Source organism: Aedes albopictus, chromosome 2 (genome assembly GCF_035046485.1).
Source record: "Aedes albopictus strain Foshan chromosome 2, AalbF5, whole genome shotgun sequence".
In the NCBI taxonomy this organism is placed as follows: Eukaryota; Metazoa; Arthropoda; class Insecta; order Diptera; family Culicidae; genus Aedes; species Aedes albopictus.
Genome location: NC_085137.1, coordinates 236,522,843 through 236,528,475, shown reverse-complemented (window position 1 = coordinate 236,528,475; position 5,633 = coordinate 236,522,843).

Sequence of the window (5,633 nt, the reverse complement as noted above, 5' to 3'; positions counted from 1 at the left end):
GTAGCATTTAAAACAATAGGACAGATCGAAGTACTAGATTTGTAGTAATGAGCTGAATTTTAGTATGGTGAGAAGGTCAATTCTCCGTTTCTGCAATGAAATTATGCAAAAGCGTGGGTATTATGATTCCTTGCCTAATTTGATGCTGTTTGAGCAAAACTTTGGGCAACAGTGTTGTTGTTTTCTCCATTTCTTGCAACATAAACAACATAGTTATCCAAAGTTTTGCTCAAACAGCATCAAATTAGGCAAGGAATCATAATACCCACGTTTTTGCATAATTTCATTGCAGAAACGGAGAACTTACCTTCTCACCATACTAAAATTCAGCTCATTACTTCAAATCTAGTACTACATCGAACGTGCTCCATTCTCCGTTTCTGCAATGAAATGGTGCAAAAAGCGTGGATATTATGATGCCTTGCCTAATTTGATGCTATTTGAGCAAAACTTAGGGCAACATTGTTGTTGTTTTCTCCCTTTCTTGCAACTATCAAAAGTTTTGCTCAAACAGCATCAAATAAGACAAGGAATCGTAATATCCATGCTTATTCTGTGGATATAACTCACAATGTACACGACATCTTGAACGCACTTAACAATTTAGATCGGTGGTGCTCATCCTGCGGCCCGCGTGGTACTTTAAGACGCATCGAAATTTTGAACGATTATTTGAAATAACTCTTCAAATTTATTAAGAATTCAAACAAAAAAAAATGCTGATCAATTTTCACAGTGTTGAACACAAATTAAATGATAAATAAAGAAAAAGAACAATCCGTTCTGGTAAGATTCGAAATCGCAACTCCGTAATATTTCGGCATTTCAGCTAAGTCACGAAGCCAGCTTATAGTTATTTATAAGTGGTACGAATCAAATGAAAGTTTGTTAAAAATGTAATCTTGAATCATGTAAAAATTAGTTGCAGCTTTTAAGCGCAATCAATGGAACGCTGAGCAAATATTTCACATTTCGCCTTTCCGAAGAACATAAAAACACAAAGCATGAAGTTTTTGATAGAATCCTCAACAAATCTCAACTTGGTTGCCAATATTGTTTAATTTTCACTGTTTGTTTAAATTTCTATTATAAAACTCACACATTTTTCTGCTATTCTGCTATTCTGCTATTATCAACGCATCCCCTGGCTTTCGCCCATCTGCGTTGTCTTTTCACTAGGCAATACGTCTACCAATTGATGTTTATGGGCTTGCCGGACCAAGTCATGTAGCTAAGCCAAACACCCCACCTACAACTGTTGGGTAGGCACCATTGTCCCGCCCACTGGTCTTTTACAGCTAGTTGTAGGTGTATGTGTGCGTGTAAGTATTGGAGTGTGTGTGTGTCAGTGTTGGTGTATTGTAGGCGCCAACTCGTTCTAATCCACTCTGATAGCTAACACCCTATTGAACCATTACCCTTAAATTTGGCAATCTATGAAATAGAATGAGTTAAACGCCTGTAAAAAACAGTCAGTTAAATCAAACAAGGAATATTAGTATTAAAGCGAAGATACAACGAAGCAACGCCCCGAACCTCGAGAGCACAAACCCCAAGAACCAAATGACAGGCAGCGCCGATAAGTCGATCGACTGGCCACCATCAGTGAATAACCAATCGAGTAAACCCCCCAGCACAAACTGCCACCAGCTCTCCCGACCTGCGCCCAACAAATCCGAGGCACAGCCCAGCCTTAGCTTCACCTTAAAACCAAAATCTAGATTACAGAGCACAATACTTCCCAAGTAACCACGCAGCTCGAGCCGCAAATCACGCACAACACGGCACAAATAAGACAAACACTACCACGCCCGTACAACCGAAACCGACCTAGAGTAGAGAAGGGTCTCTTTCCACTCCAACCCGGACTCAACTGCACCCACAGGGTAGCGCACCTCACCCACACCGCACTCATTCATGCATCACTGTCCGAGCCGCACGGTCACCTGGGTTGAGTCTATCTGCATGACCTCGCCCAACCCGTAACGCAGAGTTTAAATCCCTCTCTTGCATTACAAAGTACTCCCTCTTCCCAAAAATCTGTGCGTGGTATAAATGAGATCTTAAGGCTGAAGAAATCGTCACCAATACAACCGCCAACACTGAGCACTCAATGATGTCGGCCTTATCAACGACGACCCCCTCAGTCCCAAACCCAATTATCCCACACTACCCAAGTAACCACACTACTGAAGCCGTAAGCACTACACGCACAAAACACACACACACCGACATGCACCACCCCACACAAACCACCAAGGCCGAACAAAAGCGGAAAGCGGTGCCACCACTGCTGAATCACGACTTTTTCAGTATAATTCAGCAATCGTAGATCCATTCCTCGACCCTACTCAGCCCTAACGGTCCATAGCAATGCCTGTCAATATATGCGCCTCACACATGCAACCCCTACACCCTAACAGTATGGTCACTTGGGTATCCCTGGGTTTTGACATGATGGCCAGGGATCACAGCCATCAAAACGTTCCACACTTTATCAGGGCTTACGACCTGTAGACATGATGATTTCTCAATAGTTTCAAGCTCTTTCGGACCTTCCGCTATTGGAGACCATCATGGCTAGCGGTGTTATTATAAAACTCACACATTTTTCGAAACAAAACTTACGGATCTAATTTGAATTGTTCTAGCGAAATTCCTGAACGAATTTAAAGAAAAAAAAAATCTCAGGCGACATTCATAAAGCGTCTCCTGTGCCCTTTCGGAGAAACTTTTCGGAAAAATCCGGAAGCTATTCTAGGAGAAATTCTTGGAAACGATCATTCAGAAATTCAGGGCAGTTCCAAAAGCAAATCTAAGAGGAGTTCTTGGAGGTGTTCCAAGAGAATTCTAGAAAAACTTAAAGAAACTTCAAGAAATTTCTCGAAAACCTTCTGGAGTAACTTCACAAGAAATTTCAGGAGAAAATCCAGTGAACCTTTTTGGAGCGATTCAAAAGAAATTCTTGTAAAAGCTGCTTGACAAGGTCTTGAAGTGGCTTCAAGGCAATTCAAGGGGCACCTTCTAAATTGTTTGTTTGAATTTCAATTTGAAGCTCAAATATTTTTCTCAACCAAACTTATGGACCTAAGTTGAACTCCACGAAGGGAAATAGATTATACAGTTTGACCCTTACACAAGTTCTGAACAGTTCAGATTTTTTTTATAAAAATGCTTTAGAATTGTTCTTTTTGTTGTTTTTGTGCATCGATGTTTTATGCGGCCCGCAGGTCGATCCCGAATTGCAAATTTGGCCCGCGGTATCCTCCAGCCTGAGCACCACTGATTTAGATGCTTCTAAAGGTGCTGGACCGGACGGCCTTCCTCCTGTATTTTTGAAGAATCTAGATATGAAGCTCACCACTCCACTGTTTTGGATATTTAAAAAATCTCTCGAAACAGGTATTTTCCTCAAATCATGGAAAAGCTCTTTTTTGGTACCTATTTACAAATCTGGCAAAACATCTGACATACGTAATTACCGTGGAATTACCATAATCAATAAGAATATATTTGCTCAAAGTAAGAATAGAATAACGCACATGCAACATGGATTCTATAAAGGGTGCTCAACCGCTACAAATTTATTGGAATTCATTAACTATTCATTGACTGTAATGGATAATGGCAATCCCGTAGAAGCACTTTACACTGACTTTAGCAAGGCATTCGATCGCATTGATATTCCAATGCTACTCTTCAAATTACAAAAAATAGGTATAGAGCCCCGACTTCATAAATGGCTTGAATCGTACCTTACAAACCGCCAACAAATAATAAAAGTAAAAGAAAACATCACATCCCATTTGTTACGGAAACAAACGGTTCATTCCGAATTCTATTAGCAGGTCGCAAACTCCAAATTATGGGTGCGAAGCAGCTTTAAGCTGAAACGTTTATTCCAATTAGTTTTAGTGTAATTAGTATAGTATTCATTTAAATTTACTTACAAAATTCGGTCTCAGAACTTGTTTTGAATGTAGTGGTAATCGTCTTTCGTGTTCTTCCAAAAACCTGTGATATTATTTCTAAGTTAGAAATAGTTATATCACTTTTACAACGACTTACCAACTTGCATGATTTACTAATGTGTTAATTACAGTAAGGACCCGATTTAGTCAGCCCTATTCTGCGACAAACTTTTTGCTCTCATTATCTTTCGAACAAACTTTAACCAATTCTTTAATGTTTATCATCAAACTACAGCTGAAATGCAAAACATAGAGGGATAACATATTTGAAAAACTATTTAGGTTTTTAAGGAGAGCAAAAAATGTGTTCCAAAAAGGGACTGACAAAATCTAAGTTTTAACCTTAGGTTCAAATTCAGTTGTAAATATCTGTAAATAGGAAGCAATCAGTGAAGTACTAGATTGAAAGTGGTGAGCTGGATTTTTGTATGGTGAGATGATCAATTCTCCGTTTCTGCAAAGAAATGCTGCAAACAGCGTGGGTTATATGATTTCTTGCCTAATTTGATGCTGTTTGAGCAAAACTTTGGGTAACTGTATTGTTGAAGTTGTAATAAATAAATAATACAACAACACAGTTACCCAAACTTTTGCTCAAACAGCATCAAATTAGGCAAGAAATCATATAACCCACGCTGTTTGCAGCATTTCTTTGCAGAAACGGAGAATAGATCATCTCACCATACAAAAATCCAGCTCACTACTTTCAATCTAGTACTTCACTGATTGCTTCCTATTAGTAATTTAATGTTATGTTGGTTCGACTGTGATAGGAGATCAGAGATAGTTTCGGCTTTGCAGTCTTGTTTTATTAGAACAAACTATTTAATTTTGTCCGACGTTTCGAAACCGGGTTCGGCGTCTTCTTCAGGGAAAAAAATTGATGTTGTTCTTTGTCTTAGGGTATGGTTGTTCTGTTACGGTCAGTATAAGGTATTGGTCGGTACATGTCATATGGTTGGTCAACTGGTCAATATTTTAAAATTTAATTATATAGTTTAGTCACTTTTAGTTTTGCTCACTCTGTTTTCGGGCACTATTGATTGTTAAGCTCTTATCATGGACATTGCCCATTTATGTCCATTTAGGCCGATGATATGAAACTATTTATCGAAATAAGAAATCAAGAAAACATCAACATATTTCAGAATGAAATTCGCATATTCCACACATTGTGTTAGAAAACCCTACTACAATTAAACATCAAAAAGTGTAATTCAATATCATTCAGCAGAAAACGAATCACATCAAACATATCAATTTCCCTAAGAGATCAGAATGTGGAAAAATGTAGTAGAGTTAGGGATTTAGGAGTAATCTTAGATTCTAAACTTAATTTCAATGACCACTACAATACCATTATACATAGGAAAAATAATATGCTTGGCTTCATAAAACGTTTTAGCTTTAATTTCGACGACCCCTACACAATAAAAACATTATATGTTGCCTATGTTAGGTCAATAGGAAGCAATCAGTGAAGTACTAGATTGAAAGTAGTGAGCTGGATTTTTGTATGGTGAGATGATTAATTCTCCGTTTCTGCAATTAAATGCTGCAAACAGCGTGGGTTATATGATTTATTGGCTAATTTGATGCTGTTTGAGCAAAACTTTGGGTAACTATGTTGTTGAAGTTGCAAAAAATAAATAATACAACAAC